This window comes from Delphinus delphis, chromosome 6 (genome assembly GCF_949987515.2).
Source record: "Delphinus delphis chromosome 6, mDelDel1.2, whole genome shotgun sequence".
NCBI lineage: Eukaryota > Metazoa > Chordata > Mammalia > Artiodactyla > Delphinidae > Delphinus > Delphinus delphis.
This window is the reverse complement of record NC_082688.1, coordinates 105,013,729-105,036,912: the sequence shown is the minus strand read 5'-3', so window position 1 is coordinate 105,036,912 and position 23,184 is coordinate 105,013,729. Positions and strand designations below refer to the sequence as shown.

Genomic DNA, 23,184 nt, shown 5'->3' with positions numbered 1-23,184 from the left:
AATTAATAGTAACAATAATAGTGTGTGTGTGTGCACACATGTGTGTGTGTGTCACTAGAGAAAGACCAAATACAGCAAAACGTTAACAACTGGTGAATCCGAGTTAATGTTTACCATTCTTGCAACTTCTCTGTACATTTGAAATTTTTTCAAAATAAAAAGTTTTTTAAAAAGCTATCAGTTAAGTGAAACCTTTTCCCACTCTCTCAGATAGAATTAATGCCTCCTCTAAGCCGCTGTGGTTTTATTTTTACCCTAAAATGCTCACATTGGGTTGTAATTATTTGTTTAAGCATTTGTCTTATTCTATTAGATTGAGAGCTTCTTGAGGCAGGAACTTAAATTGCCTTTTGGAATTTAATCATGGGAGGAGTATTCTAATTTAAGGCAATTTTATGTTGCTGTCATGGTATTACTGGAGTACTTTGATGCTACGGTTTGGGCTCACAGCGAAACATGGCTGGACATTCTTGAGATGAGAACTAGAACAGAAAATGAAACTTTGGTTCAGAGCAAAGCACAGTGCTGGAGTTAATCTGATCAATGTACCTGTTCTGTCCCTGTATGGACCCTTCTGCAGGCACAGCTGGGAAGCCCACCACTGGTTCCCAGACGGGCACACAAAGCCACTACAGGAGGAAAAGGTCTTATGAAAGCTGGAGCCGACTGCCCTTGATGCCTGGAATACAACCCCCGGCATTTCTGTCTTATCGCTCCTGACACACGTATCACAGGAGGGCAGCCCCATCCTCAGTGGACCAGAGGTCTGATTATAAAACTCATGAGTTAAGAGATCAAATGGTTGGAAAATGAAGGATAAACCATGCTATTCCCATCTCCCCAGTTTGTTTTGGTCAAGAACATAGAAACTTCCTGTCTACAGTATTGAGGAGACACCTTCTATTCTTTGCCCACTTCCCTTATTTATTCCTCCTCCAGGAAGAAAAAAATTACTTCTGTGATTGATAAGACTAGGTACAGGGTCATTACACACTCACTGCCCGTGCTCCTGCTGAGTTTCTCTCTCGGAGCTGTCTATCCCACAGGCCATATACTTTCTTCTCTGTTCATGCAGTAGCGGTAAAGCAGTTTCCTGTGACTTAGCCTATGTCTAGGGGGGAAGTTCAGTTCACGCAGGAAGAAATGAGATTCCTGTTTTGTCCTTGGGTCCCAGCTACATCCTCCAGACCAGCTTAAGCAGCAAAGAAGGTGGTATTTGAATCCCAGTCTGTTTCCTCTGTCATCTGGTTCAGGACTCAGAAAAGAAAAGGACATGAAGGCCCTCTCAGAATCCCAACAGAAGATCAAATTCTTCTAATCTTTGGATCTCAGTGCCTCTCGTGGTGCTTGTTCTATGATGAACCTTCAATAAATTTTTGTTGTCTTAAACTCAAACAGTGTGACACACATGGGCCCATAGCTGCTCACAGCTATAATCGGGGTGGTGGTTGTTTTTTTAAAACTGTACAAAGTGATTTTTGAAGCTTTTCTAGATTGGCTGCAGGCTCTGAGGCTACAAGGAAGCAGGCTTTGGTTAGCAGAGGGGAGAGAGAGCTGTGTCATTACGCTTTGCTAGGGTTGCGATACCAGAGACTGACATCCCAGGGGAGCTGTCAAACAGCTTGACAGTTCTAGCAAGAAGGCGGTAGAAACACAATTTTAGCAATAATAATCCAACAGCTTTGAAATGTTCCTTTACCCTTGAAATGCCTTGTGTTGCTGAAAGTCTATTCATTACTGATCATTCATCTGTAGCAAGTCATCTCTTTATGGCTCTGTACACGGAAGTGATAGCACTGAGAGAATACTGGCAGAGAGACAAAGGCTCCTAGGCACAGTGGGAGAGTCAGAAAGGTGACAGTAAGCAGCTGGAAGAGGTGGGAGATTAAAAAAAAAAATAGAAAAGGGGGAAGCTACAAGAAAATCATCTTACCCAAGGGGGCTTTGGTTTTTAAAGGGGACACCATGGCCCATAGACATTTTTACTGGGACCATCATGACTGGTGCTTCCATCTTCTTTGGACCCTTCCTCTTTTCTCATCCGCGAATTTCCTTCCTTAATCATCCCCTTGCTCTCCAGGATGTCCAACCTCTCCCTGTCTCTGCCACATCCTTCACCTCAACCTACAAACATGCCCAAGGTCCTTACCTCCCCAGAAACCTCAAAACCTACCCTGCAGCCATCGCCCCCCTTGTCTTCTCATCCCAGCCTGTTCCACTGCCACCCAAAGCGTGGCCTGCAGACCAGCAGCAACAGCCCCGGGTGGGAGCACGTCGGAAATGCAATTCTCAGACCCACCCCTGACCTACTGATTCAAAACCTCTGTGCGTGAGGGGGTCCAAGGTCTGTGCTGTGACACGCGCCGCGGGTGATTCTGAGGCACACCCGAGAAGCACCATCTTGGATTGCCTACCTCTGTCGCTTTCATGTTTGACTCCCCAAGGCTCTGGCTTGGCCTCTTTTCTCCTTGAGCTTCATCCTTTCCCTAAGTGATCTCAGCCACCCAAAGGCTGACTTGGTTATTTGTCTGTTTAAACACAGGTGTGAGTAAATCTGAGGGTCCCCCCATCCTTGGCCTCTTCTCTGAGCCCCCAGAATGGCTGGTAGCTTTCTGGAACTTTCTGCCAAAAGGGTGCACAGTTTTCTAAACTCAGGATGTCTAAAATGAACCCAATATCTGCTCCTACACCCACTTTATACTGATTTTAATAATCTGGGCTGTAGAGCAGCTCTGCCCCCAACACGGTCATTTCGACTCTCCTCTCACCCCCTTCCGGTCAGTTTCGTGTACAGAGAGTTCTATGTCCACCAGCGCCCCAGTGCGGGCCCTGTCAGCTCTCATCTTTCCTAATCAGTTCATCCTTCAGCGGCCACCTCGTAACCTCCTTGGTTAAATCCCTTTAATGAATCCCCATTGTTCAGACGCTAACTTCTAAGCCCCTTAACTGGCCTCACCTTCTATTTCCCATCCATCTCCCTTCCATAAATTCACAACAGATATTTCAGTAATACCGAATCACCTCCAGTTCTTGGAATGGCCCGTGCAGCTTCACAACTATGTATCCCAGCACATCCTGGCACCTGATTCTGACACCTTCTGCATAACTTCCCACCTCGGCTCGTCTTCCTGGCCAGCTTCTATTCATCCTTCCAAAGCTCACTCAGATGTCGATTCCTCTGTGAAGTCTTCCTTACCCTATGGAGTACTCACTCTTGTCTGTCTCTTTTATAAGACTGCAATATCTTGATGTCCAGGAGCCTGCCATATGTGCCTCTGTATAGCCAGCACCACGCATAGGCCCCGACCCCTGGGGGGTTTCATAAAATTCCCTCACTCAACAAAAACGTACTGAATACACATTATGTGAGGAACACTGTGGGTACAATAAGCAAGACAAAAAATACCTCTGCCCTCCCAGAATTTATCCTCTAATGAGGAAACTAACAAGTAGGCAGATAATCTTAACACTGTACTCAATTCCATGAGAGGGAAAAGCTTAGGGAGTTACATGCGGGAACACCTAATTCAGTTTGGGGGTAATCTTCTGGTGCTTTTGGTAATATATGCAGTCTTCGGACTCTGCAAGGAAAAATTGTTACGTGTTTTTTTTTTTTTAAAGAACATCAACAGTAAATTGTTGTTATTACCAATAACAGGCATATTTGTCCCTCCTAAATAATTCTCCCTCCCTCTACTTAATTCTGAAAAGAAAAAAATGTGAAAATAACTCTGTCCCCGGTAGCTGCTACACAGGTAAGCAGGAGGCCCTGGAAGACTTTGCTTTTAAACAGATCTGAGGAAGCAGTAAGTCCTTTGGCTGCTGAAAGTAACAATAAGGGTGCTTAATCACTGTCTACCTTAAACGAGCTTCTTGAATCTTCAGGAGCTCTGTCAGCCTACAGAGGTAAGAAAATGCTAAAAGGCAGAACCACAATACGAAAGTTACCTGCAGAGGTCTCTTCCCCTCATCCATTTCACATCCTTTGGACCACAGGAAGTAGAACTTGTGTTTCAACCATTCAGCAAACTAGGTTTGCCTGTCCTACACTTTTCAGAGAGGAACATCAGTTCTGATCTTCAATGCACTATGAAAGGACACCGAGGTATGACACATGCCACTTGTGGGTGAGCCTGCCTTCTTCAAACTGATGAAAACACATGAAAGGACATGTGACTAAACTGAGCAAGGCTTATATCCACCATACACTGACAAAAATATCTGCTCAAAGGAAGAATGTGATCTGTACCATTTGGGAGTTCTCTAGGGTTATGATTTGTTGCCTTTCTAGCTTTTTGCTCAATTTCAAGATATATTCATCACTAGCAAGCAACTTAACTGCAAACATCCTAGGTCAGCCGTTCTCAAACTTAAGTAAGCATCAGAGTCACCCAGAAGGGTTGTTATAATGCAGATTTCTGGGTCCCACCCCTAGAGTTTCTGATTCCATAGGTTTGGGGTGCGACTGAGATTTTCTAGTTCTAACAAATTCCCAGGGGATGCTGCTGCGGCTGACCCAGGAACCACACTTTGAGAACTGGTAAAGTCAGGAGTATAAGTGCTATACCTGACGATCGTTACCGCCCGGAGAGAATAATCTGATCTGCCTTAAGAAGACCATATGGTGGGACTTCCCTGGTGACCCAGTGCGTAAGACTCCGCACTCCCAATGCAGGGGGCCTGGGTTCAATCCCTGGTCAGGGAACTAGATCCCACGTGCGTGCTGCAACTAAGAGTTCACATGCCACAACTAAAAGATGCCGCAACTAAACGTGCCGCAAAGAAGATCCTGTGTGATCACACACGAGCCTGCCTTCTTAGTCACACATGATTCTGGGTGTCTCTGAGAGGGTCTTTTTTTAAAAATATTTATTTATTTATTTATTTGGCTGTGCTGGGTCTTAGTTGCAGCATGCAGGATCTACGTTGTGGCATGTGGGGGTCTTTAGTTGTGGCATGAGGGATCTAGTGCCCTGACCAGGGATGGAACCTGGGCCCCCTGCACTGGGAGCATGGAATCTTAGCCACTGGACCACCAGGGAAGTCCCCTGGGCCTTTTTGAAGGAGATTCACATTTAAATCAACAGACTGAGTAAAGCAGATTGACCTCCCTAATGTGGGTGGGCCTCATACAATCAGGTGAAGATCTGAATAGAACAAAAAGGCTGAGTCAGAGGGAACTCTTTCTGCCTATTCATCTGGGACATCAGTCTTTTCCCCACCTTTGGACTCAAACTGAAACACTGGCTCTTTTTGGGTCTCAAACCTGCCAGCTTTTGGGAGAGAACTTAACACCATCAGTTCTCCTGGTTCTCAGGCTTTTGGACTCAGACTGGAATTAAATCATCAGCTCTCCTGGGTCTCTGGCTTGATGACTGAAGATCTTGGGACTTCTCAGCTTCTACAACTGCATGAGCCAATTCCTTATAATAAATATCTTTCCATATATATATATATATATATAAACACACACTCAGGCACACACACATACCCTATTGGTTCTGTTTCTCTGGAGACTCCTAATACAGCACTGGACAAAAATCTCTTTCTAACTCACTTCTTTTCTTCTTTAATTTATACTTCATTAAAAATCAGCACTATTCCTAGCAACCTCTACCAAGGTCCCTTTAAAGGATGTCTGTAACTTGACATTTTGGTAGAGGTGATTCAGATTCAATGATTCACCGGTGATTTCAGCCTTATTGTGCTGACAGCCCTGGAAGTGATGTCACGTTTGAGACTTGCTGGAAGGGAAACACTTGCTCATTTATTACCCATTGTAATGTTGAATTTTCTCTATTACTAGCAGAGAATAAAGACGTTAGAGGTGATACCAGAAGCAGAAACAGCACCCACAGTCTCTATGATTTGCGAGAATCTTCTTTCATTTCTGTCCTTTGTCTTGAATCTTCTATGTGTCCCCTACAAAAATGACAGGGTTTTCTCCTCTTCGTTGCCCGCTAACTTTGTACAACACACACATTCCTTCTCAAACTTCTGAAAGCTTGTAGATGTACTTTTGAAAGTCAAGAGGCGATGGAGGACAAATCAGTTAATAAGAGTAACTTGGAGAGAAGCATATGATAAGCAGGGAAGAGCAGACAAGCTCTACGACATTAACACTCCACTGCACTTTAAGTACTGATGTAGGTAACTACTTTAACAACTACGCCATAAAAAAGAATGTCCCAATGCCTTGATGCTTAACGCAATTGGAATAAAGTTAGCTTCCCTTATAGTTGGTGCAGTGCAAGTCAAATTGCTATGCAGAGTAAGAGAGCTACCATAGAGGGCTTCAGGGACTCTGCTTCTTCTGGAGCGAGCAGGGCTACAGTATAGGTTACCAGTACCTAGGAGATATTTGCCTATCTGCCAGGCCCAGGGACATTTGTATATTAGTCATGATATAGGGAATACTATTGGAGTTGGCTTGAGGAGATCCAGATGATTTGAATCTGGGTCAAAATAATAATAATATTAATGGTAGCTTCCATTTAATGGGCAATGATAATTACCGTAATAGTTAACAACTCTAGGAAGAAGATAATTTTAAGTGACCTACCCAAACTCACAGAGCTAACAACTAGCAGAGCTGGGATCTGACCCCAAGTGCTTCTGATTCCAAAGCACATGCGCGTAACCACAATACACTTTTTTTTTTTTTTGCGGTACGCAGGCCTCTCACTGTTGTAGCCTCTCCCGTTGCGGAGCACAGGCTCCGGTCATGCAGGCTCAGCGGCCATGGCTCACGGGCCCAGCCGTGAGGGATGTGGGATCCTCCCGGACTGGGGCACGAACCCGTGTCCCCCGCATCGGCAGGCGGACTCTCAACCACTGCGCCACCAGGGAAGCCCCACAATACACTTTTGCCTTTCAAAGTGCTAGGGATGACCAACCTTTAAGGAAATACCAGCAAGCAAATAAAAAAATTAATAGATAGGTAGAGAGATCCCATTAGGCCTGGGGTAGCAATCTAATTAGGATGGTAACCACTTGCCCAGGAAGCCAAGAGTCCCAGCATGGACCAGAAATATTCATGGTACCTTGTATGTAGAATAAGGGAGAAGCTGACAAGGACCCTTCTTTGACCAGACTTTGGTCCAGCTCCTCTGAGCTCTCCTCTTGATGAGACTGTGTCCTGGGCCTTCCATCCTTAGCCTGCTTAAGCTCAGTTCAGCAAGAATCGAGCCAAGCCAGCTTAGCAAGAATCCCACAACCCTTGGGATCTAACCAAGCTCCTCTTGGTATTTTCCATCCACTGATGCCACTCATCCTGTCCATCGGCTACAATCCTCCAGCTACCTCTGTTGTATTGAGAGTTGAGTTCAATCTCTCACCCCTGTTGCCACAGTCTTGACCTTATCGCATTAGTCTTGGATAAAGTCTTCTTTGCCTATTTGACTTGTCCAAAGCAATTTTTCTTTGACAGGGCCTAGGTAAACACTGGAAGAGCTCTCTCATCCTTGCAGTCCCAGAGTACCTGGTGATGAGTCAGCAAGCCTGCCATTATAGAGAGCTCCCTGGTCTTCAAGCCCAGGCTGCCAGGAGAAGTAACCAGAATGCATGATTGTGGGAACCTTTCTGTAAGCCAAGGAGATCAGCCAGAGAGTAGGAGGCAGGAAGGGGCGGACCAGGCTACTGTTTTTCTTTTGTTTGTTTGTTTTTCACATCTTCTTTACCCATTCCTCTGTCAATGGACATTTAGGTTGCTTCCATGTTCTGGCTATTGTAACATATATACAATGGAATACTACTCAGCCATAAAAAAGAACAAAATAGCACCATTTGCAGCAACATGGATGGGCCTAGAGACTGTCATACTGAGTGAAGTAAGTCAGACAGAGAAAGACAAATATCATATGATATCACTTATATGTGGAATCTAAAAAAAGGGTACAAATGAACTTATCTATACAGGCTACAGTTCTGAGAAAGGAAAAAGCCTTCCAGTTTAAACTGGTGAGCTGAGTACAAGATCCTTCTCCTCTCCCATCCAAGGATATTGTATCCAAAATACAATATTCAGACCTGTAAAAACTCAAGCAGTTTACAACACTCATCCTATCTGAAAAAATACTTCAGGTGCTTGCTCACACAAAATGAAAAAAATCTGAGAGAGAATGACATGGGCTCCATGATACCACGGCAGGTGATTTCACGAACGAGGTGCTCAATGTTCTTCTGTGAGTGCTGGCCCTTTCTTTCTGCCCTGATGCTGGCTGCAAGATCAGCCACCAAAACTGGTCTCAGATTCTGGGCTTATTCCTTTCTTTCATCACTGAGACCCCACATAGATTTTTTGTCATACTTTTGGTGCCAGTGAACTATAGAACCCTAGTTATCCAGAAGGCTTTTTGGAAAACTGAAATTTTCTTGCTGATGCCTTAAAATCTCTGGTCCTTTTTCAGGGTTTATTATTTTCAAAATGGTTTTCAATATATTGGTCCCCTCTCTGGCCAGAGTAAATGATACAATGAACAAAATGCAAGTTGTTCCTCAACTCAGGACCCTGTATCATCATGGAAGGGGTCACCATTCCCCAGCATCAAAAATGTTTGCCCTGAAACCCAGAAGAACAATCAAGTGATATATACCTCAGGATCACAGCCACTTAGTGGCAGGATCTGGGTTAGGACCCCCATATTCTGACTCCCGGTGCTATGGAGTGAATGGTGCCCCTCCCAAATTCATATGCTGAAACTATAACTCCCCGTGTGACTGTATTTGGAGGTAGGGCTTTTAGGAGGTAATTTAGGTTACATGAGGTCATAAAAGTAGGGTCCTAATCCAATAGGGTTTGTGGCCTTATAAAAAGAGAATAAGAGGACTTCCGTGGCAGTCCAGTGGTTAAGGCTCCGCACTTCCAATGCAGGGGCCATGGGTTCGATCCCTGGTTGGGGAACTAAGATCCCACATGCTGCAGGGCCAAAAAAAAAAAAGAGAGAGAGAGAGAGAGAGAATACGAGAGAGACACCTCTCTCTCTCTCCAGGTCCACTCACTGAGGAAAGGCCACGTGAGCACACAATGAGAAGACAGTTGCCTGCAAGGCAGGAAGAAAGCTCTTACCAGAACTTAACAATGCCAGTATTCTAATAGCCAACTTCCAGTCTCCAGAATTGTGAGAAAATATATCTCTGTTGTTTAAGCTACCTAGGCACACTGCTATAGACTGAATGTTTGTGTCCCCTCCTAAAAGGCATACGCTGAAACCTAATCCCCATTGTGACTGCATTAGGTGGGGTCTTTGGGAGGTGATTAGGTCATGAGGGTGAGGCCCCCATGAATGGATTACTGACTTTATAAAAAGAGACCCCAAAAATGTCATGAAGAACCTAGGAGTAAGACAGGAATAAAGACACAGACCTACTGGAGAACGGACTTAAGGATATGGGGAGGGCGAAGGGTGAGCTGTGACAGGGCGAGAGAGAGTCATGGACATATACACACTAACAAACGTAAGGTAGATAGCCAGTGGGAAGCAGCCGCATGGCACAGGGATATCGGCTCGGTGCTTTGTGACCGCCTGGAGGGGTGGGATAGGGAGGGGGGAGGGAGGGAGACGCAAGAGGGAAGAGATATGGGAACATATGTATATGTATAACTGATTCACTTTGTTATGGGGCAGAAACTAACACACCATTGTAAAGCAATTATACCCCAATAAAGATGTTTAAAAAAAAAAAAAAAGAGACCCCAGAAAGATCCCTTGTCCCCTTCTGCCATGAGATTACAGCATCAACGTGGAAGTGGGCTCTCAGAGACACTAAATCTGCCTTGATCTTGGACGTTCCAGCCTCAAGAACTATGAGAGATAAATGTCTGATGTTTATAAGCCGCAGTCTATGGTATTCTGTTATAGCACCTGAACAGACTGAGGCACTCAGCCAAATCCTGGTTCATTTCTCTTCGCTCATTCTCTCATCAACTGTTCATCAACTGCATCTTCACAAATGGTCATTCTATCACAGATGGAGGTGTTGACTATCCGACGTGAAAGTGTGCAGCTAGCTCCTTCTACAAAATAAACGCTCATATTTTGGCATTAAAGCCCTTCAGCTTACTTATTTGGCTTCTGCCTGTTTTGCAAGCATCCCTAGAAAAGCCCATATTCATAAATTTATAGCAGACTTAGGCAACTGACTCTTTTACTTCTTTTTTTTTCCCCAGAAACTCTATTTCCACCAAATTTCACCAAACTGTTTTCTTAGCTTCATGGTGAGCTGTTTTGCTAGCACTCAACAGAACATCTGTCATGATTTTATTTTTTGATTGAGGTATAATTCACATATAACATTGTATCTGTTTTAGGTACATATCTATCACATGCATAATGCATACTGTCAAACTCACTCTCCTGAAAATATCCATGGCTTAAACAAGAAGACAGATGCTATAAAATGTAATTTTACTTTTACTGAGTATCAGCTTTGAGAATCCATTTAAATGGATTTGTTGACACTGCTAAGACAGACAACTGGGGAGACTTTAAAGATGGCGGAGGAGTAAGACGCGGAGATCACCTTCCTCCCCACAAATACATCAGAAATACAACTACACATGGAACAACTCCTACAGAACATCTACTGAACGCTGGCAGAAGACCTCAGACCTCCCAAAAGGCAAGAAACTCCCCACGTACTTGGGTAGGGCAAAAGAAAAAAGAAAAAACAGAGACAAAAGAATAGGGATGGGACCTGCACCACTGGGAGGGAGCTGTGAAGGAGGAAAGGTTTCCACACACTACGAAGCCCCTTCGTAGGCTGAGACTGCGGGTGGCGGAGGGGGGGAAGCTTCAGAGCCGCGGAGGAGAGCACAGCAACAGGGGTGCGGAGGGCAAAGCAGGGAGATTCCCGCACAGAGGATCGGTGCCGACCGGCACTCAGCAGCCCGAGAGGCTTGTCTGCTCACCCGCCGGGGCGGGCGGGGCTGGGAGCTGAGGCTCGGTCGGAGCGCCGGGAGAGGACTGGGGTTGGCAGCGTGAACACAGCCTGTAGGGGGCTAGTGCGCCACGGCTAGCCGGGAGGGAGTCCGGGGAAAAGTCTGGACCTGCCGAAGTGGCAAGAGACTTTTTCTTCCCTCTTTGTTTCCTGGTGCGCGAGGAGAGGAGATTAAGAGCACTGCTTAAAGGAGCTCCAGAGACAGGTGTGAGCCGCGGCTAAAGGCGCGGACCCCAGAGACGAACATGAGACGCTAAGGCTGCTGCTGCCGCCACCAAGAAGGCTGTGTGCGAGCACAGGTCACTCTCCACACCTCCCCTCCCGGGAGCCTGTGCAGCCCGCCACTGCCAGGGTCCCGGGATCCAGGGACAACTTCCCCGGGAGAACGCACGGCACACCTCAGGCTGGTTCAATGTCACACCGGCCTCTGCCGCCACAGGCTCGCCCCACATTCCATACCCCTACCTCCCCCCGGCCTGAGTGAGCCAGAGCCCCCGAATCAGCCGCTCCTTTAACCCCGTCCTGTCTGAGTGGGAATAGACGCCCTCAGGTGACCTACATGGAGAGACGGAGCCAATCCAAAGCTGAACCCCAGGAGCTGTGCGAACAGAGAAGAGAAAGGGAAATCTCTCCATGCAGACTCAGGAACAGCGGATTAAATCCTCAAAATCAACTTGATGCACCCTGCATCTCTGGAATACCTGAATAAGCAATGAATCATCCCAAAATTGTGGCGGTGGACTTTGTGTGATTTTGTCTGTATAGTTTTGCTTTTACCATTTGGCCTAGGGTTTTGCCTGTCCTGTTTTTTTTCTTTTTTAGTAGTTTTTAGTGCTTGTTATCATTGGTGGATTTGTTTTTTGGTTAGGTTGCTGTCTTCTTTCTTTCTTTTAATACTTTTTTTATTTTTAATAATTTTTTTATTTTTTAATAACTTTATTTTATTTTATTTTATTTATTTATTTATTTCTCCCTTTTCTTCTGAGCCATGTGGCTGGCAGGGTCTTGATGCTCCAGCCGGATGTCAGCCCTGTGTCTCTGAGGTGGGAGAGCTGAGTTCAGGACAATTGGTCCACCAGAGACCTCCCAGCTGCACATAATATCAAATGGCGAAAGCTCTCCCAGAGATCTCCATCTCGATGCTAAGACCCAGCTCCATTCAACGACCAGCAAGCTTCAGTGCTGGACACCCTATGCCAAACAAGTAGCAAGACAGGAACACAACCCCACCCATTAGCAGAGAGACTGCCTAAAATCATAATAAGGCCACAGACACCCCAAAACACACCGCCAGACGTGGTCCTGCCCACCAGAAAGACAAGATCCAGCCTCATCCACCAGAGCACAGGCACCAGTCCCCTCCACCAGGAAGCCTACACAACCCACTGAACCAACCTTAGCCACTGGGGGCAGACACCAAAAACAATGGGATTACAAACCTGCAGCCTGTGGAAAGGAGACCCCAAACACAGTAAGTTAAGCAAAATGAGAAGACAGAGAAGCACACAGCAGATGAAAGAGCAAGGTAAAAACCCACCAGACCAAACAAATGAAGAGGAAAGAGGCAGTCTACCTGAAAAAGAATTCAGAGTAATGATAGTAAAGATGATCCAAAATCTTGGAACTAGAATGGAGAAAATACAAGAAACGTTTAACAAGGACGTAGAAGAACTAAAGAGCAAACAAGCAATGATGAACAGCACAATAAATGAAATAAATATTCTCTAGAAGGAATCAATAGCAGAATAACTGAGGCAGAAGAACGGATAAGTGACCTGGAAGATAAAATAGTGGAAATAACTACTGCAATGCAGAATAAAGAAAAAAGAATGAAAAGAATTGAGGACAGTCTCAGAGACCTCTGGACAACATGAAACGCACCAACCTTCGAATTATAGGGGTCCCAGAAGAAGAAGAGGAAAAAAAAGGGACTGAGAAAATATTTGAAGAGATTGTAGTTGAAAACTTCCCTGATATGGGAAAGGAAATAGTCCAGTCCAGGAAGCACAGAGAGTCCCCTGCGGAATAAATCCAAGGAGAAACACACCAAGACACATATTAATCAAACTATCAAAAATTAAATCCAAAGAAAAAATATTAAAAGCAACAAGGGAAAAACAACAGATAACATACAAGGGAATTCCCGTAAGGTTAACAGCTGATCTTTCAGCAGAAACTCTGCAAGCCAGAAGGGAGAGGCAGGACATATTTAAAGTGATGAAAGGGAAAAACCTACAACTAAGATTACTCTACCCAGCGAGGATCTCATTCAGATTCGACAGAGAAATTAAAACCTTTACAGACAAGCAAAAGCTAAGAGAATTCAGCACGACCAAACCAACTTTACAACAAATGCTAAAGGAACTTCTCTAGGCAGGAAACACAAGAGAAGGAAAAGACCTACAATAACAAACCCAAAACAATTAAGAAAATGGTAATAGGAACATACATAGCAATAATTACCTTAAACATAAATGGATTAAATGCATCAACCAAAAGACACAGACTGTCTAAATGGTTACAAAAACAAGACCCATATATATGCTGTCTACAAGAGACCCACTTCAGACCTAGGGACACATACAGACTGAAAGTGAGGGGATGGAAAAAGATATTCAATGCAGATGGAAATCAAAAGAAAGCTGGAATAGCAATTCTCATATCAGACAAAATAGACTTTAAAACAAAGACTATTACAGGAGACAAAGAAGGACACTACTTAATGATCAAGGGGTCATTCCAAGAAGAAAATATAACAATTGTAAATATTTATGCACCCAACGTAGGAGCACCTCAATACATAAGGCAAATGCTAACAGCCATAAAAAGGGAAATCAACAGTAACACAATCATAATAGGGGACTTTAACACCCCACTTTCACCAATGGACAGATCATCCAAAATGAAAGTAAATAAGGAAACACAAGCTTTAAATGATACATTTAAAAAGATGGACTTAATTGATATTTATAGGACATTCCATCCAAAAACAACAGAATACACTTTCTTCTCAAGTGCTCATAAAACATTTTCCAGGATAGATCATATCTTGGGTCACAAATCAAGCCTTGGTAAATTTAAGAAAATTGAAATCATATCAGGTATCTTTTCTGACCACAATGCTATGAGACTAGATATCAATAACAGGAAAAAAACCTGTAAAAAATACAAACACATGAAGGCTAAACAATACACTACTAAATAGCCAAGAGATCACTGCAGAAATCAAAGAGGAAATCAAAAAGTACCTCGAAACAAATGACAATGAAAACACGATGACCCAAAACCTATGGGATGCAGCAAAAGCAGTTCTAAGAGGGAATTTATAGCAATACAATCCTACCTCAAGAAACAAGAAACATCTCAAAAAAACCACCTAAAGCAATCAGAGAAAGAAGAACCAGAAAAAAACCCCAAAGATAGCAGAAGGAAAGAAATCATAAAGATCAGATCAGAAATAAATGAAAAAAAAATGAAGGAAACGATAGCAAAGATCAATAAAACTAAAAGCTGGTTCTTTGAGAAGATAAACAAAATTGGTAAAGCACTAGCCAGACTTATCAAGAAAAAAAGGGAGAAGACTCAATAGAATTAGAAATGAAAAAGGAGAAGTAACAACTGACACTGCATAAATACAAAGGATCATGAGAGATTACTACAAGCAACTATATTCCAATAAAATGGACCACCTGGAAGAAATGGAGAAGTTCTTAGAAAAGCACAACCTTCCGAGACTGAACCAGGAAGAAATGGAAAATATAAACAGACCAATCACAAGCACTGAAATTGAAACTGTGATTTAAAATCTTCCAACAAACAAAAGGCTAGGACCAGATGGCCTCACAGGCGAATTCTATCAAACATTTAGAGACGCACTAACACCTATCCTTCTCAAACTCTTCCAAAATATAGCAGAGGGAGGAACACTCCCAAACTCATTCTACGAGGCCACATCACCCTGATACCAAAACCAGAAAAATATGTCACAAAGAAAACTACAGGACAATATCACTGATGAACATAGATGCAAAAATCCTCAACAAAATACTAGCAAACAGAATCCAGTAACACATTAAAAGGATCATGATCAAGTGGGGTTGATCATGATCAAGTGGGGTTTATCCCAGGAATGCAAGGATTCTTCAGTATATGCAAATCAATCAATGTGATAAACCATATTAACAAAATGAAGGAGAAAAACCACATGATCATCTCAATAGATGCAGAAAAAGCTTTCGACAAAACTCAACACCCATTTATTATAAAAACCCTCCAGAAAGTAGGCATAGAGGGAACTTACCTCAACATAATAAAGGCCATATATGACACGCACAGCCAACATCGTTCTCAATGGTGAAAAACTGAAACCATCTCCACTAAGATCAGGAACGAGCAAGGTTGTCCACTCTTCACTACTGTTATTCAACATCGTTTTGGAAGTTTTAGCCACAGCAATCAGAGAAGACAAAGAAATAAAAGGAATACAAATGGGAAAAGAAGAAGTAAAGCTGTCACTGTTTGCAGATAACATGATACTATACACAGAGAATCCTAAAGAGGCTACCAGAAAACTACTAGAGCTAATCAATGAATATGGTAAAGTAGCAGGATACAAAATTAATGCATAGAAACCTCTTGCATTCCTATACACTAATGATGAAAAACCTAAAAGAGAAATTAAGGAAACACTCCCATTTACCACTGCAACAAAAAGAATAAAATACCTAGGAATAAACCTACCTAAGGAGACAAAGACCTGTATGCAGAAAACTATAAGACACTGATGAAAGAAATTAAAGAGGATACAAACAGATGTATACCATGTTCCTGGATTGGAAGAATCAACATTGTGAAAATGACTATACTACCCAAAGCAATCTACAGATTCAATGCAAGTCCTATCAAACTACCAATGGCAGTTTGGAATAGGAATAGAGGGATATTTCCTTAGTATGATCGATAAATATCTTCTGTGTGTATAAGAGCTTAACATACACATGTACACATACACATACATATGCATACATGTATAGTGAACAATTACTTTTTAAAGTCAATACTGACAATATACTGTAAATATATCCTTACAAACTATTTAAACTTGTAATACAATTTTAGATATAGACTGTAAATGTGTGAGGGTAAGCTTAATTTTACAAAATTCCTCTGGACGATATGCAAGCAAAAAATTGGAAGACCACTGGACACCAGTACAGGATAATACATATGGGGGGATCCAACATAGTAGAAACTGGGAGGAAAATTAGTACATTTTTGCTACTAGGATGTAGGTAGACTAAATTACAATGACACAATGTTTACATGTGCAGTAGATATAAAAAGTTTAAAAGCAACTCTTTATTCTCCCGCTTACTGTGGGGCAGGCAGGCACTGTCACGCGTAGAGGAAAAGGAGTGACAGGACAGGCACCCAGTTAGCCTGGCTGATGCCAAGGCATCACCAGAATGAATCTGGTAAAACGACTCGCAGATCCGGGAGAGAAGTCCATGTGTAAGCAAGTGAACCTGCAGTAACACCTCAACTCAAGACTCATTCCATAATTACTTGAAACAAGACCTCATAATAGTTTTCCTTTGGCAGGGAGAAATCAGTTTAGTTGAACTCTAGCCAAGTATAGAAATCTTTTTATCATTAAGGTTTAATTGGCTTATTCTCCCAAATTACACTGGAAACAAATTTATTGTGCTCCTAGGGTACCATATTATGTTATTTATAAATGTGGATACTTCAAAAGCAATAAAATGTTTGGCCCTTGCTCTCAATAAAGTTGCCATCTAATTGGGAGGACAACATCCAAATTAAAACAATTGAAGAACAATTCAAAGTAACATGTAAACAGTATGTAATAATCCCCCAAGAGAAACAAGTACTCTCATACTTTCCCAGCAGAAGGATAAATTGGTACAAGCCCCTGGGGAAGGAATGTGGGCACTGAGATCAAAATTACAACTGCATACCTCCTTTGACCCAGTAATATGACTAATGGGAATTTATCCTTCCACCATACTTAAAAAGTAACATATATACAAAGTTACTCGTTGCAGCATTATTCAAAATAACAAAAGATTGGAAAGAACTCAAATACCCTTGAACAGAGGACTGGTTAAATAAATTATGCTACATATATCCAATGGAAAATTTTGAAAGTATAAAAATGCATGAGGAAGCTTTCAATGCACAGATATTTTTCAAAGTCTCCAAGATAAGTGGAGGAAAAAAATCCCAGCAAGGCACAGAAAATGTGTATACAATGCATCATTTTGTTTTCAAGAAGGGGAAAATGGGAATACAGAATATATTTGTATTTGCTTTAATATTCATAAGTAAAGTCTGGATGAATACACACAAAAACTAAAAGCTGATTACCTGCAGTGAGTTATAGGAAGGTGAAAAGTGGCTGGAAGATCTCAGGGCAGGAGTAAGACTTGCCGTCTAAACTGCACAGGTATATTCTGAACCACGTGAATGTCTTCCTATTAACAATTAAGAAGAGAATAATGAAAAAACATCCCCCAACAAGGCGGAGCAGAATGAGGAGGAAGCTGGTTTCTGCAGGAATCCTTCTGGCCCTGGGTGGAGTTTCGACTTACGTTTTGGGCAGCTCTGCAAACAGCTGGGAAACTGAGAGAGCACAGAGCACACAGCTTATGCACAGGCCACATTGCGCTGTTTGCGCAAGTGCCATCACGTCCCAGGGCTTCTGAGCCTCTGCCCAGCTGAAATGCCTCCCTGCCAGGTGCGTCTCCTTCACCACAGCCCAGAGCCCCCTCCTCCCCACCTCCGCTGCTGGTCAGGATGCTCATGACCCGCCATCCTCACCAGTTACCAGAATCCTCCAGCAGCTGCCTTTAATTTTTACTATGGGAGGGCAGAAGGGGGAGGGCAGGTCAATTAAGTTAACTTCTATTAAGAGAGGAGTGAAGTGCGGGAGGTCAAAGAGTTGGGACAGATACCTGGCCGGTTGCCAAGTCAAGCTTGGAAAATACTCCCCCAAGATACCACCGAGAAAACTGCCCAAACGTGAATGCGGCCAGCTTCAACTTGTGTAATCATGGGTGACCTTTTTTTCCTGCTATTTATACTTTGATGTGCGTTCCAATTTTTTTTTAATGAGTATAGATTACTCTTAAAAACCAAAAACTATTACATACAATGTGAGAGATGTATATATTAAAAACCAATATTAAAAACTATTCTTACGTAGTCCTGAAACTCTGAAAGATAAAGGAAATTGAGATGGGCAGCATAAGAATTTTATAGCTGTAAACAATAAGTGTAAGAATACTATAATTTTTTTAAATCTCCTATAGTGCTGAAGGTGTCACCTGACAGTAGGTCAGTGTGACCCACCTAGTCAGGCTGGGCAGAGTGGAACTGTCCACGGTTCCAGGGCAGGAAAGTCCAGTCATTAAAGAGATGTCTCCGTTTGCCTGCCGATATAGGGGACACGGGTTCGTGCCCCAGTCCGGGAAGATCCCACATGCCGCGGAGCGGCTGGGCCCGTGGCATGGCCGCTGAGCCTGCGTCCAGAGCCTGTGCTCCGCAACGGGAGAGGCCACAACAGTGAGAGGCCCACGTACCGCAAAAAAAAAAAAAAAAAAAAAGAGATGTCTCCATTAGTCATACGCTCTCCAGCTGAGAGCCAGCGCCTTCCCACTGTCTTCCTCTCCTGGGATTTGAAACTCCATATCCTGCAAGTCAAAGCACTTTCCTCCCTCCACTTTCTAAACCCAAACGTTGATGACGGTCCTATTCATCTCAGAAACTTAACAAATACATTTTGAAACTTGGCCAATTTTTTTCTCAGGTCCTTTGTAGTCCTGGGGAAAGTAAGCTAACATTCAAATTACTTGAGTAGGTTTGGGCGTAGCTGAGGCTGTTTCTCACCATTTAACAAACAGTTTTATTTAAATGACCGTCAGTCAAAGCGAGAGAGAGTGAGAGAGAGAGAGAGAGAGAGAGAGAGAGAGAGAGAGAGAGAGACAGGCATGGACATATATACACTACCAAACGTAAGGTAGATAGCTAGTGGGAAGCAGCCGCATAGCACAGGGTTATCAGCTCGGTGCTTTGTGACCACCTGGAGGGGTGGGATAGGGAGGGTGGGAGGGAGGAAGATGCAAGAGGGAAGAGATATGGGAACATATGTATAACTGATTCACTTTGTTATAAAACAGAAACTAACAAACACACCATTGTAAAGCAATTATACCCCAATAAAGATGTTAAAAAAAATAAAAAATAAATGACCGTCAGTAAAGTTAGATGCAAACCCTCAATGCTTGGAAAAAAACACAGTAGACCTTGATATTTGCAAGGAATCTATCCTAAAGCCTTCCTGAGTCCCAAACTTGGGAACAGCTCTATTGTCCAAAACACCCCACCTTTAGGCAGGACTCTTTTGACTGTAAATCATACAAACCCAAACGACAGAAACGGGAGTGTGCTGGAGGACAGAATTCAAGGAATGGTTGAACAACCAAATCTAGGAAGCGAGAGATGCAGTAAGGTTCCAAAAACAAGACCCAGGACACATACATCAGGACTCTGCCCATCTCTCATTTATGCGTCCCACTGCAAGCCATTTTCATTGCCTTCCCACATGACAAGGAACGTGACCATTAAGAGTTCAAGAACCACCACTGGAAAGGAATTCCTCAAGCTTTTTCTGGTTGTAAGTTCAAAACTCCTGAGAAGAGTCTTTGATTGGCCAGTGAAGGTCAGGTGTCCGCCCTAGGCCAATCAGCTGTAAGAACATGGCAGCTCCAGCTGAATCACGTGGTTGAAGTGGAGGAGCAGCGGTTCTCAGAACGCAGGGAGTGCCAAACCAAAATAAATAAGCAAAGTAAGAGAGGGCTACTACACTCCAATAAAAAGGAACAAGGTAAAACTGAAAAATGTAAATGTCGTTTCAGACCTTTACGGGAATCATATGTTTAAGTTTTTATGCAGCAAAGCTGCAGCGAGTTGAAGAGGCTGGGTGCTCTCAGAGCCAAGAGCTTCCCTCCTATACACCAGCCTTAGGGCACACACAATTCGAGATTGTTCCACCTTAGCAAAATCTAAACTGTTATGTGTCCCGGCCTTCTGATTATAAACGACAAGGGTCTAGAATGCCTCAGAGAAAATGCCATTTTTAATGGCAGGTGCTTCTCTGAAATGAGTACATTTACTATATAAAAAAGCAATGTGGTTCTCAATGAACCTGAATCCTGACTCATTTTGACACACCCTACTCCTGCTCACCAACTCTGGCCAACCAACTCCTATTGTTTCTGGGCAATAGCAACTCTCCACTTAGTTCCTTTCCCTCCATCTACAACTGTCCTGGTTCAGAACCCAATTATGACCCCATTTTGAATCATTTTGTACATAGTAGAAAGAGAAATATGATGCCTGGGTCCTTTTTTGCCAAATACCTATTGAAGAGAGAAGGACTTTTAGTACCAAAAGATAAGATTAATGAAGCCAAGACTAGGAAAATGACAAGACGAGAGCATGGGTTTTGGAACCAGACAGCTCTGGTTTGAATCCAGCCCTGTCACTTACTCCCTGCATGACAATGGCAAGTTATCCAATCCCTCTGAGGCTGAGTTTCTTATAAAACAGGCATAATAGTATTTATCTTGCAGACATATTGTGAAGATTAAATCAGGTGACAGATTGTTAAATGCCAAGATGCTAAGGGACTTCAATATATGCTAATATTAGAGGACTCGTGCTAACCTTACAAAGGTCAATATACAAATGCAAGTGGAGTGCAGAGGGCCAGGAGGCTAAATCTGCATCCCTCTTCCCACCTTGCTTTGGCTCCCAAAGATATGCCATTTTTTTCCTCTAAGCCTGAAAGAACTGATTAAATAACTGTTCTCTGTTTTCCTTATTAAGCACTGTTTTGATGCAGACCATTATCTAAAGGAAAAGGTATGGAGTCATTCTTCCTTGGGACGGAGTACAGCCAGACTCTGTATTTAAAGAGACAGAAAATTTGAGAATGTTAATTCTCAAATTTTTTAGTAAAATTTTAGTAAAATTTGAGTAACTTAAGTAATCTCCCCAGAATATTGTTGAACTTGACGGGGGGGGAGGGGTATGTGGCATGTGCCAGTAAATTTGAATGTTTGAAGGATTATGACTAAATTAGGGTCCAAAAGACGACAGGAATTCAGTAAGTCAAACACTTAAAGTATTTTGCCCTGAATTGTTATATGATATAGACTGTAATGTGAATATGATGATAGAAGATGGAATTAGAAAAGATATTGCCATTTTGAACATGGATTCAACAATAAACTCTTCCTGAATTTTCTTTTTTTTCTTTTTTTGAGTCAAATTCAACATAGGGTAAACTAATCTCATTGTGACCTACTAAGCATGATGAGGTCAACAAAATCTCCGGAGAATCTGTAACCCAGACATTTCTATCTTTTTTTTTTTCCTTATTCAAAGATCCTAAAAGATCATGACTAGGGAAACCAATTCTGATACTAAAAATAAATATTATGTTGCTTTCTCCATTTATAGGTAAAATTTATAAGACTCTACATCTCAAGCCTCTTATCTGTATTCCAGAGATATACTGCTATCTTCCTACTATCAGCAAACAACCAACATAAATGTGATAAGTGAAAAATATATATTACATTGCTGAAAGAAATTAAAGAAAGTCTAAATAAATGAAAAGACATCCCATGTTCACAGATTGAAAGAGTTAATGTTGTTAAGATGACAATACTACCCACATTGACATACAGAGTCAAGGCTATCTCTATGAAAATCCCAAGGTGTTTTTTGCAGAAATGAAAACTCCATACTGAAGTTCATATGGTATTTCAAGGGACCCAGAATAGCCAAAATAATCTTGCAAAAGAAGGACAAAGTTGGAGGACTCACGCTGCCTGATTTCAAAACTTATTAAAAAGCTACAGTAATCAAAACTGTGGTACTGGCATAAGGACAGACATATAGAGCAATGGAATAAAATTTACAGTTCATAAATAAACCTCCACATCTATGGTCAATTGATTTCGACAAGGGTGTCAAGACCAATCAATAGGGAAACAACAATCTCTTCAATAAATGGTACTAGGAAAATGAAATATCCACATGCAGAAGAATGAAGTCGACCCTTGTCTTATACCATATACAAAAATTAACTCAAAATGAACCAAAGACCTAAATTTAGAGCTAATACTATAAAATTCTTAGAAGAAAATCTAAGGACAAATTTGCATAGCCTTGGATTTGACAATGGTTTCTTAAACATGACACCAAAAGCACAGACAACACGAGAAAAAATAGATAAAACGGACTTCATGCAAATTAAAAATTTCTGTGCACCAAAGGACACTATCGAGAGTGAAAAGACAACACACAAAATGGGAGAAAATATTTGCAAATCATATATACAATAAGAGTCTTGAAATACAGAATACATAAAGAACTCCTAAAGCTCAACAACACAAAAACAAACAACGTGATTTTAAAATGGGCAAAGGGGGGAATGAAAGGGGAGGGAGGAATAAGTAGGTGGAGCACAGAAGATTTTTAGGGCAGTGAACTATTCTATGTACTACTATAATGGTGGACACATTTCATTATACATTTGTCAAAACCCACAAAGTGTATACAAGAATGAACCCTAATGTAAACTATAGACTTTGGGTGATAATGATTTGTCAATATAGGTTTATCGACTGTAATACATGTACCTCTCTGGTGTGGGATGTTGATTGTGGGAGAGGTTGCACATGGGGGGGGCGTTATATGGAAATTCTCTGTACTTTCCACTCAATTTTGCTGTAAACTTAAAACTGCTCTAAAAGCACGGGCAAGGAGGAGAGGAGCAAAGGACTTGAATAGACATTTGTCTAAAGAAGATAAATAAGCACATGAAAAGATGCTCAACATCATTAATTATTAGGGAACTGCAAAGCAAACCACAGTGAGATACCACTTCACACCCACTAGGATGGCTATAATAAAAAATATAGAAATAACAGGTGTTGGAGAGGACGTAGAGAAGCTGGAACCCTCAGACATTGCTGGTGGGGATATAAAGTGGTGCATCCGTGAAATTGCCAAGCTGTGAAAAACAGCTTGGCAATTCCTCAAGAAGTTAAACATAGAATTAACACATAACCCAGCAATTCTACTCCTATATAAATACCCAAGAGAAATGAAAACAAGAATTATACAAATACTTGTACACCTATGTTTATTGTA

The 23,184-nt window shown here is 42.2% G+C and overlaps 1 protein-coding gene across 1 annotated transcript in view; it reads right to left on the bottom strand.

The window, feature by feature from the left end:
- Positions 1–23,184, bottom strand: part of EXTL3 (exostosin like glycosyltransferase 3) — a 125,503-nt gene that overhangs the window by 80,947 nt on the left and 21,372 nt on the right. Inside the window, exons 2-3 of the mRNA XM_060015238.1 lie at positions 17,326–17,432; positions 15,239–15,353 (exon numbers count right to left, since the gene is read on the bottom strand). The gene's annotated coding sequence lies outside the window, so the exon portion shown is untranslated. The remainder of the gene's footprint in view (positions 1–15,238; positions 15,354–17,325; positions 17,433–23,184) is intronic.